We start from the raw sequence: 15,150 nt of genomic DNA, 5'->3' as shown, positions 1-15,150 counted from the left end.
GGTGGGAGCCTCCAGTGCAAGATGTGTCATTTATTTCATCAATCTTTAAAGCTTATGTCAGCTGCCTTGACAGGTAAACCTTGTGAAGGTTCAAAATCTTTCAAGTTCCAGACATCAGCAAATAAATGCTGATGCAGACCTTTACATGACCATCAAGCCCTCACCGGATTCTCGAATAACCTTTTTTTCCTTTGCCAGCTTTTACTTTTTCTGACACATTGAGGTCTGAGGTAGTATTCCCTCTACACCACTTGATGTTTCCTAATGAGCTGGCAGCACTGCATGTGCTGCAGCCCTCACTGCCTTGGAAACTACATCTAGATGAATACTCTTCACAGCTACAAGTTTTAACACTTAAAAGATCATGTTTTCTTCCAAGCTTCTATCTTTAACATCTTCCTCTGATGCCCTTGCTGTGCTTGCATGTTCTTCTCCCAAGTCTGAGAAGCAGGCAGGCAGAACTAGGTAAGGACATGGATTAAAGCAGGGATTGGCTCTTAGGGGAGCCCCAGCACCCTCTGCTGGGGCTGAAGTGGGGGAGGTAGCTGGGCCAGCCTGTGGCACTTTATCCCTGTGGCTGGGGTGACCCCTCAACAGCTGGAGCATGAAATTCCTACCCAGTGGTTTTCACTGGGTGAGAGAGTAGTAATGCTATTGGCCTGTTTAATTAAAAACATAAGAAAAACCTGCTTTCTTACAGCCTAGGAAATTCTACGTAACACCTAATAATACATATATATATAAAACAGCAGAATATCTATGCTACTATAACCTGAACTAGTTACACACTCTCAGGCAGCATTTAATTAGGTGAGTGGGCCAAAATGAAAAGGAGAAGCGAAACACCATGTTTACACCCAATAAAATTTCCCAGGCTAGTGAAACATCCCTACTGGACTCTGACTGCAGACTTTGGCCTGGGATATACTTGGGCTGTTTAACACAGCGATGAAATTTACAGTCCAGCTACCTGATTTCAGATATCCTGATTTGTGCCATCCCCAAACAATGTGGAATAAATTTAGATGCACCTTTAATCAGCACTTTTTTTTCCCAGTTACTAGTTTCCGTCTTCTACTTATACAAACAAAATGAAATAAAACAGGACACTGATCATCCTGTATATGACCAGAAACAAATAACTTCAAAGGAGGTCATTCAGCAATAAATCTATTATAAGTGCTTTTCAAGCTCTTTGATTTGCAAAAATTAGCAAACTGTTTGTTATTGGTAAGTACATCTTTCTTGCTTTATTCTCGAAATCCTGCAACTTGGCAAATTAATATAACTCTGGCATTTTGTGGAACACAGACATTTTTGTCCTTTTGCAAAGGATCCTTAACCCCCTGGGCTTTCCAGTTACAAACAGAATGTCTCCAATACCTTATCTGTTGCTTTGAACCATGTTCATTGAACCCAGTGGGCTGGAAATGTCTCCACTGTAAGCGTTAAGGAATTTTTGTAGATCCATTACATTACCATGATAACCTTACTTTATTTTACTTAGTCATTTTATTTCGAGAAGCATTTGAGACTGTGTTATGAAATTTAATTTACATTGAAAATTACTTCAAATAAATGAAAGTACTAGATTAGTTATTTAAAAATGTAGGAAACAATTTCCACAGTTACAAATATTGTGGTGACAAGCTGTGATACAAACACTAAGTGACTGAGTTCTTAGTTTTGAAGTAATGTTTGGAGGGGAGTGTGGAAAAGGAGAGCAAAGGGTGAGTGATGGCAGCTTGTGCACTGCAGGATCTTGTAAGCTTGCACTCAGAATAGATATAGCAAGGAAAATCACAGAGGTGAAATGGTGCATGGTAGAAATCATCTTTAAAAGTCTATTTCTTTTTTATTTTTTTTTTTAAATCTCTTGATTCTCATGCTACACAGCACAAAATCTTTCATCAGGATCATAATAAACATCTATCAGAGACCTTTCTCTGCTGCCTTAACAGAAGGCCAAATAATTCAGAGACCAGTTGAAGTTCAATTACATTTTTCTGCAGTAAGCCAAAGAAAGGTACAAAGTAAATCACCTTTATGTACTCTTCCTGAAGTTCTTTTATATTGATCCCCCCCAGAAAATGTGGTTTGAACATTTTCACATGTTCATCATCTAGCTCTGAGGTTTGGTTCCTGTAGTAAGCACAAGTATATTCTGTTTTTTCATGCCCCATTTCTGAAGCAGAGCTTGCTCCTGCAGTCACATACTCCTTTCTGAGCTGTGGAACAGTTCACCCCAGTGAGGGGCCTTCTTTACCCACTGCTGCCACACTTCAGAATTCCCTTATCCTATGGGTGATTAAGACAGTCCACTGTAATACTACTGTTCTCAATACAACATGCACACATTTCCCTATCCTAAAATTTAAATCACATTATTATCCAGAATCATCGTTCCAATCTGACAAGCAGAGGAAGATTTCACATCTGATTTACTTTGGGAGGTCTGCGTTTTGCAACATGAAATAAGGTTGCAGATGGACTTTTATTGACTGAAGAAGCATTGCACCGGCACAGAAGCCCATCAATCTGAAAGTTAGAATCTAAAGTGAAATTCTAGCTGCTGAAACAAGTCTATGTATTGGTCAACATGGCAGTTAATAATTTTGGACTTCACTAACACCAATTACATCCTCCTTCAAGGCAAACAGCTGACTTGCAGCTAACTTGCAGAAGAGCTCTATGTCCTCTGCAGCTCTTTGAAGGAAAACTCTGATCACCAACAAAACTACTTTTAACTGCCCCATAGATATTAACAAAACTGAGATTATCACTACAGAAAGCATTCTGTCTCCTATTTTTACATCACTGTGGCTCTGAACTTGCTCACTCAAAATGCACTGTAATTATGACTTGAATACTGAATGCTGATTTTAAAAAAATGAAACCCACCCATCCTGGGCACAGGCAGATCATCTTGTGACAGGGCAACATCTAACACCATCACGATAAAGAGCTGGGCCAGAGCACTGCCATGTGTGTGTGACCTGCCAGTGTCCTGCTTCCTAATTGCAGCTGCCTGTTTTGGGACTGCTGATCACAGCCCTGAACAGGGCTTGAGGAAGGTATTCCAGGATATTCTTTGTCTTAATGCTTTATGTCCAAATCAGTGCTGTCAGGTCAAAGCCTTACCAGCAGCAATGCAGGATGCATCTCACTATGGGACATGGAGAGGAACGCGAGGCACAATGTGGTTCTCACTTCACTCTTGTTTGTGAGAAATGCCACTTCGCAGAAGAAGAGATTACAGATTTGGAAATTATATAAAGTGGCTGAACTCTTCCAATGTACACTTTAGGGGAACTATAACACAAATACAGACTATTCCACAATAAGAAGTGAAAGCACAACTGCAAGATTTATTACAGTATTAATTTAATAATCAAGTCCTTATAAAATAACATCTAATACCGTGTGACAAAGGGAGTTGACAGTACCTCCCCAATCAGTGCTAAATAATGCATCCATAACAATTGCCTCTCACTTGATTATGGTAATGTAGTTGATGCTAGACACAATTCAAAGATTATTGAAGTCAATGAGTGTTCTTCATTAATATCAATGGAATTTGAATCAGACTCATCAAACTAAAATATAAGAGAGGAGCTAAACATCTAGTAGGGGCATAAGAAGCAACAGTAGTTCTGACCTTAGATATTAAAAATTACTGCGTTCTCACTATGTGCCACTGTAGAAGATCTGTGAAAATAATTATTTCTGAATCTTTGTGACAAACGTAAATGGTTAAACACAACACTGCTACAGGTCCCCACTGTAATCTGTGCACATGACCTCCTTTGACATCCCAAAATACAACTTGGTCACAAAATATCAAGTTTTGGTCATAAAATTTCACAGTTCTAAACTCTAAGTAGACTCTCTAATACTGGATTCAATTTTACAGTTGAGAATTATCACACAGTTGAGAATGAAATGGTGACAGTTCTAACTAAAAAGTCTGAGGGGTGAGAGGAATTATTTTTCGTATTTATTACAGAGGAGTATATGAGAATACAACAGAAAGGACTCTGGTTATTAATAAAAACAAAGTGGGATAAAAAGGTCTCCAACATCTCTGATGGCAACTCCAAATGCAAGCTATATAGTAAATCTGGATAAAACAGCTGTGCCAAGGGAACCTTAAATTTTAGCATTTGCTCTTGCTTGTTATGCTACAGAGACTTGTAAGGATCAGAAGAAAATTTGCTTAGGAAAAACTTTATAACCCCTTTTACTCAATTTTCTTCAGTTCTTTTTTTCATTAACTTACAACACTGTAAGAGCATGGACTCTTCAGTGGGGTTAGGACACTAACGAGGATGGTAAAATTCACGGCGGGTTTGGGAATTCAAAGCAGAGGTCAGCATGTTCATCCTGCAGGAACCATACTCAGGTCTTCAGCATTGACATATACTAAAGCATTGTCAAGTTCCCAGATATTTCTGCCAAAATGGAAGAACAGGGAAGTGCTGTTTTTAGTTTTATAGCTATTTATGTTTTTTTTTTTTCTCTCTTCCCTTGCAGGAACAATGATACTTTTTGAAATCAGGATGCTGACAGGAAGAGCTCCCATTGCTCTTTTCTTCTTTATAGATTTTGTAGCAGAAAACTCTGGTATGAATAAAAATTTGAAGTAGCAGGTAACCTTTCCCTGCTGAAACGAAGCTGGGACCTCAAGGTCAGCTCCTGTGTGAGATGTAAGAAACACAAAATACTGCAAGCAGAGGGGCACAAAGTCATTTCCTTGGATCAGATCTATGGTCTTTGGGGCTGTGAGTTAAAGGCAGCAGATGACATTGCTCTCCATCTGCAGCCAGACTAACGCAAGAAATGTATCTGTGCACATATGTCCCGTGCACAGACCATGACACTTGGGCATCAATACAAGCAAAAAGGTTTTTCTTGAACAAAGGAGTGCACATGAAATACTTACTGTTTTTAAAAAACGCATTTTTAGCTGTTTTCCAAGGAAGTGTCTCAGTATTTCTTCCTTAGCAGACTTCACCATCTTGGACAGACTGACAACAGCAATTTTAATCTTAGGTAAAGACCAAAACAAACCAAATCAGAGTGAAAAAACCTATTTTGAAAATACTTGATATCTGCCAGCTGCCTCATTTACATCTGATCTAAGTTTTGTGTACTAAGGTTGTTGACAATATACAGTGTGATGTGTGCTGCAGACAATACACAGAGTGTTGCCATTTCAGAGGGGGAAGAGAAAATCGTTATACAGCTCTGTTACTTCTGCAGAACCGATGCCAGCAATCTCTGGGAAAAGTGGGTTTGTGCTTACATTAATTTCCTATACATCATGTTACTCCATAATTTGCCTGTGCTAGAAGACAGAACAGAAAACCACTGACACTCTGCTCAGTCAGGCCTACCACACATGGACATTTTGTTTTCTGGAAAAAATGTAGTAAAGGTTGATATAGTTTGTTTTTTTTAAAAAAAAAGCTATCAGTTAATTTAACAAAAAAAAAAAAAGACAGAAAGAAGGAGGAAAAAGTAATTTTATTCTGAAACTTTCCAATGGCTCTGTAAATTATGTTGTTCATGTTGCATGTCTTCCTACACAACTTTCTTACCCATTATTAGAAGGCTGCTGCCAATTACTGGGTTTAAGCCCCTAAATCCTAGAAGGTAAAGTAGATTTCAGTCAACAGATCTTTACTGGAAATAAAAAAGAAATTGATTTGTTCTTCTGTAAAGTCCCCAGCACGCAACAGTAAACAATGTTCCTCCTCTCTCTTGCTCAGACTTGAAAACACAGATTTTTAAACACCATTTTCTCATGCAGTATCACCTTCTCTCCATCACAAGGGCTGCCTGACAATCCTTGTGTTCAACTTAGCATTGGGCAGCATTAGGAAAACATTTATAGTCTAAGCTAAGTTGCAGCAAAGACTGATTACTTGTCAAAAATAAGCCAGAATTATACAAAGTATATAAATAATCAGCAAGATATTTATCACACTGATAAACACCAGTTGATGGGGGGAAAGGGTTCAAGGCTAGATGTCAATATAGCTCCAGCCTAGCTCTTGGCAAAAGCAATGGCTGTGCCCCGACCCTTCCCCCAGCATCTGGCTTCAAAAGAACAAGATTTAGCAGTATTTTTGGTAAGTCTCATTCCTGTTTATCTATATATAATATCCACAGATGCTTTGATTACTAAAAATGACACACAAGCCCCATAAACAATAATACTATAATTTAATTGATATAACTTTCATAACTTTGTACTTTCTCATACATATATAAGCAGAGCTTTATTATTTAAGCTTCAGCTCCTGGAATCACACCATTTGGGAGAAGTTCAGTTTTCACAAAGAAAATCAAGTTGTTTTAAGTACTCAAGATCTCAGAGAAGGGACATAAATTCTAATACCTAAAAGGTATAAAATGTAATAAGGTAAATAAAGCTGAGTTTTGTTTTTTGTCTTTTTTTATCTGGCATTAGCAATGGCAAAATCAAAACCTCTTAGCACCAACAGAACCCCTTAGCATTTTGTTTCTATCCACAATTCTCATCATAAAGCACAATGGTTGCCTCATCTATATTTTGTCCAGATTTGTGCCGAATATAATAACAGCTCAAGATGTCCTTGGTCTTCCAGTGTGCCGAGTTCCACTGGTTTCAGAAAGGTAGTGTGGCATAGCGGGAAACACACAAGGAAACAACTTTCCTGCACAACAAACAGCCCAGCCATCTTGCAGTGCTTAATAATAAAAGACAGTGCAAATGCTGTCTTTTTTACAGTAGGGATGTTTTTAAATGGCTAATAAATCTGTAGTTTCAAAGACAGGCTTTGAAAAAAGCCAATGGCATAACTTCATTTCAATTATTAGATGCCAGATAATTTGAAAGAACAGTTTGAATGGCTAAATGATTTAAGCAGCATCACCATCCTGTTTGGAGGTATTTCATTTTTTGAAAAAACAAATTGCAATAGAATATGCAATTGCATAGAATTATGATTATTAAGTCAGGACAAAATATCGGCTCTTTATGCGGTGTTTGCGTTGTGATCTTGTACATTGCACGTAAGCAAAACATGATTTCCTTTTTCATCTGCCTGTTGAAGTTGTTCTGTGTTTTTCTTCCTTTTTCTTTCACTCTGTTGGAGTTTGGCAAGGAAGCAACTATTTGCCATGGACTTTTTCCGGTGGGCTTAGAGTATTCCTTCAGCAAACGAGTACTCGATCGGCAAATGCAAAAGCAAATGGCAAAGCTGATCACTCACCTGGCAATGAGGGAGCTCCCAGGGGCTCCCAGCACGGGGTGGGCAGCCCAGAGAGCACCCCCCAGCAGCCAAGGAAGCATGCACAGTGTCCGGGGGAAGCCTGGCCGTGGGGTGGGCAGTCAGGCTGGGCTTTGCTGCCTTTTGAGCCTCACTTGTTCCCATTCCTGCGGCCCTGTGGGCCTGAGGCGGTGCCAAGGCCGCCGCGAGGGCCCGGCGAAGGCCGCTAGGTGGCAGCGCGCGCTCGCGGAGCCGCCGCTGGAGCGGGCCCTGCCCGGGCAGCGCACAAAACTTCCTACGAAACTTAGCAGCGGTCCGGAGACAATGGTTTATACGCCTGCCGAAATACCTTGTGTGGTTCTTGTGCCTGTTTTTTATTTTCCCCCCCCCCCCTTTTTTCAGCAAAGCAAGATGTGAACAGAACTTCCCCACCGTCACTGTTTAAGCTAACGCAGAGACGAAGCAAGTGTGCCCATGAAATCCCACGAAACTCTGACTGTACTGTAGGCTTTCCCTTAAATAGCTGCGACTGAAAAAACAGCTCTAGTTTTATGCACGTGTCAATTACAAAATCAATTAGGTTGGGAAAGACCTCTGAGATCGTCAAGTCCAATGTATGACCGGATACCACCTTGTCAGCTATAGCACTAAGTACCCATTTCCAGTCTATTCTTGAACACCTCCCTGGGCCAGATTCCAGTGTCTCATCACGCTTTCTATGACGAAATTCTTCCCGATGTCCAACCTAAATGCCCCCTGGCACAGCTTGAGGCCATGTCCTCTCATCATGTCACTGTTGCCTGGGAGAAGAGAATGACACCTATCTGGCTACAGCCTCCTTTCAGGGAGTTGTAGGGAGTGGTAAAATCACTCCTGAGCATCCTCTTCTCCAGACCAAATACCCCAGGCTCCACTCAGGTCTTCAGACCCTTCACCAGTTTCATTCCCCTTCCCTGGACAATAAAGCCTATTGGATTTGGGTCTGACCATGCCCCTCTGGGCTGCCTCCTCACAAAAAGCAACAAAGATCTGTCACTGGCCTGAAAACAGAGTGCTGCTTTGCTTTGCATCTTGAAAGAAAGAAGAGAAACTGTTTCTGGAGAAAAAAAAAACCTCAGCAGAGTAAGAAGAAAAATAAAAGGGACACTTAACCAGAGGCAGATCTAAAGAGAAAACAGAGGTGGGTGCCCCCATCCCCACTGGACTACTCAGTAATCTGCGGAGGGAGAGAAACCTGACCAAAGTCTGGATAAGGAGAAGGACTGGACACAGCAGTTCCCCCCCACTAAATATTCTCTATCACCCCATCCATGACTGCCCAAGGATCAGACTGGAGGGCCAGCACAATCTATGAACTGTTAAGAAGCTATGGCTTGTCTGTCCCATCACCAGACATCCAATGCTGAAAAAGCAGCATGACTGCCGGAGGGAACACAGATGATTATAGATAAAACATTAGCCTATCCCTTCCTTTTTGTGTCAGGAATACTGTGTGCCTACAGTGACACAAGCAAACAAATTCTGAAACACAGAAGGTACATTTGACATCAGCATGTGTGTATGTTCATGGGGATCTCTTTCTTTCTAGGGTGTACAAACCATAGCAGAGCACTTCCAAGCCTTTTGTAGGCCAGGAAAATGACTGCCAGATTACACTATAGACATAAAATGCCATCTAACTTCCAGTGTTGTGTTTGGATGCCTTTTTTGCAGTTCTTTATGACACAAATCTGAGGCCATATAAAGACGTTTGATTACCCTCATTGTATATATCCTTGAGCTAAACTTACAATCTGAATTGTCCCATTTGAAATGAAGGAAAGACTGGATAGTAGGATTCAAACAGCTGCCGTTATCAGCTGTATAATAAACTTCCCACGTAAGATATGCTTTTTTCTTTCCTCCTCAGACAAGAGATTGCTGTAAGATAAGTAAGAGGAAATTATGCAAGATGATAAACACGATTATTCAGCAAGTTCAGGAATACCCTGCAAAACCCCACTAACCAAAAAAGCAACTACAGTCCAGACAAGGTGAAGAATGGATGCTACACATGGATGAGGAAGAAATGAAGACTAACCTAGTGTGTCCCCACCACTCTCCACTATTTCCTTTTCCCTTTTTCAGTCTGTCTCTCTGAATGAGTCTTTCTCCAGCTAAATCTCACTGCAAGACAAATGACCTGAGAAGTTTCATGAACCTTCCTTCTTTAAAATCAATTATTTCTTCAGGCTGTAATAATCAGAGGTCACAATGGGTTTCAAGGGGCATTATCCCTGTTTAGAAAGATACTTTTGAGTGCATTAGGGCAAACAGAAACATGCTTTGGGCAGTTAAGGCTCTGGACAACTGCTCAGTAGAAGAAGGGGAGGGGGGACTAGCTCTGGATTGGCTCCAGAAAAGCAGGCTGGCTGGGGAAAGAACAACATTTCAGTCCCTATCTCCTGTGAAGTGCAACAGAGCTGAGATACTGACATAATCTCTTATCTTGCACAACCTGTATAACTCACTTTCTCTGACATGGTTACCACAACGTGCAACTCTCCACAGAGTTGTGAACATGTTGCTCCTCACCCTTGCAGAACAGAAATCAAACTGCAGAGAGAGTATCTCACCCAAGACCAAACAGAAATTCTGCAGCAAAGCAAGAACTTGGGGCCAGGTAGCCCATACTTCCAGCTAGTCACCTCATGTCTTTCCTAACCTTTTCTTCAGTCAGGAATTATTCTGCCACCAGGGGCAAGATGGAGAAAAAGAAGGGTGGTACCAAAGAGGGGTGGTGAGGAATTGAGTTAAGCACCAAACTTCAGAAACCTTGTTGAATATTAACAGTTATTTCTTTTTTTTTTTTTCTCTACATCTTTTTCTCAAATCAAACTGCAGAAGAAAGCTGTGATTGGAGGTTTTCAATGGCAGCTGGAGTGTATACACTTAGGGAAGTAATTTGACTTGTGATTTAAAATGTTTATTTTCAGGGCATTGATGAGAATGTGTGTCCTGCCTAAGGCCCTGGCACAACTCAGCAACTTTTTTCACCATGAGCAGTGCTGTCCTGAGCATCTCAGATGGCAACCACCTGGCACACACCAGCTGGCAAGTGGCCTCCTGTACTCCTAGGGCAGTGTGCTGCTGTGGTTACACTGGTGTAAACTGCCTGCTTGGGCACTCCTGAGACAAGAGTGACTGAGCAAGGAGTTAAACCTGTGTAACAAGAGCAGTTTAATTACACTGGCAAATTTCCCCTGCAGATAAGCACCAAGACAGCTAATTCTGACTCTTTTCCAGGAGAAAACCACTTTGGATGCACCTTTGTGAAGTCTGAGAGTGTTTACAGTGCCTTCACCCGTAGCAAACAGGAGTAAAAAAAGGTAAACCTGGACTTTACAGGCCCTACCACTTTGGATCACACCTGAATTTCTCAAGCTCCCACTTATGCATTAAGTATTGAAAAATATAAACACTAAAAAATTTAAAAATATCCTCCCCCGAGTACTACGTAACTCCCCCCCCACAACGCCACATAGCTGGAGAAATGAATGCAATTTTTTCACTATTGTTGTTGTAAAAGGCTAATTTACTACCTATTAAAGCTTTTCCATTCTCTTCAGAGACTTACAGGAAGCCAATAGAGAAACTAAGGAAACTGATAAAAAAAACCCCAGTCCCCCAAAACCCAGCTGCACAGTACCACTGGGGAGGATGTATGCAGCTTCCTAACAGCACCCCTGACTTCTCTTCCAGCCTGGCAGTGGTCCAAAGCAGATTCAACTGCAACAGCATGTGCCAGGCTGTGTCACAAGCTCCTAGCAGGTTTCAGGTGATCCCCTGACACTTCTGCTTGTTCCTGCTGCTTTAAAGGCAGGCGACCAAACACATACCCCCAGATCTTGTGCCTGAGCCTGTTCAGCATCTTCTGTCATGATCTTAGAAGCAGACCAAGGTAGATTTGAAGAAGCTTTATGGCTAGATGTTGTACTGACACTGGCATTTAAGGTATGACAGAGGATTTGACACCTCCCCCAGTCAACAGCTTTTAAGCAGTGCTGGGCCTACCCAAAATCTGGAACTCTAAAATTAGGCACACCAAATGTATCAAAGATAAGATTTTATTTAATTTCACAGACTACATCCAATCTAATCCTGCACAAACATGCAAAAAAATTCCATACCTGTATAGTTGCATCTTGTTACTAACTAGCTGGAATACCTAGTAGAGACTGAGTGAAGGAAAGGTATCTTTGCATAAAATAACCTTTTCAACTGGAATTCAAAGTATGAATCCTTGATCCCCAATATGTGCAACACAGGGACTACTTCTTTCAAGTAACAGAGGTATTTGTGGGGGAGAGGAGTGCCGATTCCCATATGGCCTGGGAGTTTGAACAAGTAAACTGCTTATTCTATAGTGCCAGAGTTTGCTGGCACTATTCCTGGTTTGAGATGATAACTTCTGTGCTAGGAAAACATAAGAGAATATTTGCTTTCTCTGGAAACTAGGTAGGGTTTGTCAACAATCCACTTTAAGAAAGCATTAGGGGACCCTTTTCCTTGTTTTTGTGTTTCTTTATAGGTGAAGAAAAAGCCTGCCACCATTCAACCCTAAAAGCATGTTTAGAAAATAACAAACAATCATGACTAGGGCTAGCCTGAAGGAAATGGCAACACTGACTGCACTCACTGTACACTGACAAAATTACATGGGCCTTACATGCAATTACCAAAACCTGCAGAAATACTCAGACTTTGGGCCAAGCCATGATTCATACTATAGTAATTCTACTCATTTCATTGGATCACTCCAATTCCAAAAGAAGTTTCTTTTAAGGTTTTCACATTTCTCTCCATCATTAGGACACTCACGCATCTTCCATATAATGGCAACAAATTCAGACAATAGTCTTCAATTCTCAAGTATCTGACATTTTCTTTTCAAAATAAAAACTACTTTGGCAAGACTAAAAGGAGCTGAAATTTATGAATATAAGGCAATGCCAAGTAAATATCTTCTTTTGACAGAAAGTAGTTTTTCATGGCGAACAATGGTCAAATTAGATCTTCACCTAATACTTGCCTTTCCACAACCAGATGTTCTTGACTTTCTCACAGAAGCTCATTGATTAATGCAATTTTTAAGATGATGACATCATGGAAAAATGCGAAGTAATTATTGCTTTTGAACACCCTCTCGTTTTGGCTTTGAATTGGAAGATTAAAAGATTCACCTTGTTAAAGCAAGGTAAACAGACAATGCACATGCCTGCAATGGAGAAGGGAAGCAGGAGGGCTGCAGCTATGACCTCTCAGATGCCCCTTTGAACTGGGGAGGGAGTTGCCAAAAAGCAGTAAACAAACTTAAAACTAAGAAGCTGTTGCTGCTGTCACTACACCCTTCACACAAAAATAGGCACCAGATCCTTGTTAGCAGGTTTAGCAAAGGGTGACTAAAGCTGCTGGAAGGAGTCCAGCCTGAGCGCAGTCCAAGGGGCTGTCCCAGAAGGCAGCTGGACAGCTTGCCAGCTGGGAGCTGCACGGCATTTTCACATGCAGCTACAAAGCCTATAAATTAGGATTGCTGAGCCTGGAGTTAGCATGTGCATGACTCACAAATATTTATTAGGGAGGAAGGAGTGACATCTCCAAGAGAGCCTGAAGAGAAAAAAACCCACAAAACCAAGGCACTGAAGTTTTGTGGAGAATCAAAAAGGAGCTTGCGCTTCTCACTGATCAGCTGAATAGGGACTGAAGGATGAAAGTAAAATATTGGTTTAGTTCCTCAGTGTTTCACCTTTCCGTCTAGTCATTTTTGTGTTTGCTCCTTTTCACCCAAAGCCTGATTTTGTGTGTATGTTTTAACATGCTAGAAGTGGGGAAGATTCCTGTCATTTGGGAACATGCCATTAAGGTCTATGTGGGTCTGTTTTAGTAATTTGTGATACTTTTACGAGTAATCCACTGGCAGTTGAGAACCATTTTTCTTTCACTAGTTCTCCCAACGCAAATGAAATTAAAAAAGGAATTATCTGAATTTATGTACCTTGCCTTTGAGTTACCATTCACCCTCTTTAATCAGACTACAGACTTAGCTGTTAGAGCATACATTTGTTAGTCTGATAAATTTATTTTAGATCAGAACAGCTTACACATGTATAATCCTATTTATTGTTTATAGTGTTTCCATGAAAAGTTGAAGCAGAATAGCTTTCCCTTTTCAATAATGTTAGAAGTCTCTCCATTAGCTAAACATGGTAAATAAGATCCTGGCTGTTCTCTTTCCCCATTAAGGTCAGTTGGAGTTCTACTATCAGCTTCAGTAACACTTTGTTACTATTGGGTAACAATTTTATTCACAAGACCAATTGTACTGTAGAACTACAGCCCAGCTGTCTTGTGGGCTCTTCATTAGCTGATCTCAGTTAATGAGTAGTAGAAATTATCCAGGCATTTAATTAACAAAGCATTTGAAAGGGAAGAATTATTTGCAGTTCTTTAATTTTTCTTTTTCATTGTTCTGCTATTCTATCTCATACTTCAATGACTATTCAGTTATAGTAAAAAGGTGTCTATTTTAATGAGGGTCTAATGTTTTTAAGTAGCTGGTCCTGAACATTGCTGTCACTATGCCTAGGTCTAGACTGTTCTAAAGTAATGCTTTCTTTTTTCAAATATGTTTAACCACTCCTCCAGTAGTTAAACAGTCACACCAATTTAAGTCCCACTCTTTTTTTTATTTTTTTAATCAGGACTGCAGCTACTTTACAAATACAGTAAGAATTACAGTAACAGCTTCAGTTCTAGATCAGGTAATCAACAAAAAAATTGCTTACAATATATATTGCTTACAATATATACCACTCACTGCAAGAGAACTTTTTTTTTGCTGCAGTGGAGCAGAGAGGCAATGGACAAGAAAGACTGAAAACATGAAAAATTTAACAGCTCTAGGCTGTGCCCACCTGAACCATGCTAGAGGGGTGTTCTCTTCCTTCTGCAGGTATGCCAATTACTCTTTATACCTCTGATAGTCATCATAACCTTAACAAGTGCATTAGCACTTGTTGTACACCTCCCCCTCCACACCCATTTGTTCTCTCTTTTCATCACAGGTACTAACTGGTTAGCAGATTCACTGGCTATAAGAATAGAATATCCTGAGTTGGAAGAGACTTACAGGGCTCATCCAAGTCCAGCTCCTGGCCCTGCACAGAAAAGCCCCAGGAATCACACCACATGCCTGAGAACATTGTCCATACGCTTCTTGAACAATAAGAAAGACAGTAAGCAGCAACTTACAGCTTGTAACTACAATCTCCTTGATGAAACAACCCAACTATTCCAACAGCTATTCTTTAGATAGGCTATAACTCTGCTCTCTCCATCAATGCTTTTAACCTCATCTGTCCTACCAAAACCTGCCATTAGGTTCTGTTCAGTTGTGAAAAGAAGGAATACATAAACCTTGGAAACTCTGACCTAATTCACGAAAAAAAAAGATAATCCATTCTACTGAGATAAAACTAAAGACTCAGGAATAAAGATGCTGCATTTCTTTGCCCTGATCACTGTAACTGCACAGTCTTTGCCAATGTTCTGTGACAATTTTCCTTTTTTAGAGATTTCTTCCTACTCATCCTTACAGTGTATTTTGTGTCCTCTTGCAGAAGTACTTCAAGGCACTCTCACATGTGTGAAATAGATCTGTAGATCTGTAGTATGTTAAATAAACTTGCTGCTGTAGTGCAGTGACCCAAGGTGCCCATGTTTGCAGTGAGCACATGAAATGTCTGCAGCCCCATTGCTGCCTGAGCCTGGCATGAGCTCTGCCACTCTGCTGACAGCACAATGCATCTCCTTCTGCAAGTTATCTGTGCTCCAAGCAGACAATCCTCAAATACAG

The 15,150-nt window shown here is 40.6% G+C and overlaps 1 protein-coding gene across 2 annotated transcripts in view; it reads right to left on the bottom strand.

Annotated features, from left to right (window-relative positions):
• SASH1 (SAM and SH3 domain containing 1) overlaps window positions 1–15,150 on the bottom strand; it is a 532,432-nt gene that overhangs the window by 189,692 nt on the left and 327,590 nt on the right. The gene's annotated exons all lie outside the window — the stretch shown is intronic.

This window comes from Poecile atricapillus, chromosome 3, assembly GCF_030490865.1.
Source record: "Poecile atricapillus isolate bPoeAtr1 chromosome 3, bPoeAtr1.hap1, whole genome shotgun sequence".
NCBI classification, from domain to species: Eukaryota; Metazoa; Chordata; class Aves; order Passeriformes; family Paridae; genus Poecile; species Poecile atricapillus.
This window is presented reverse-complemented; position numbering and strand designations above follow the sequence as displayed.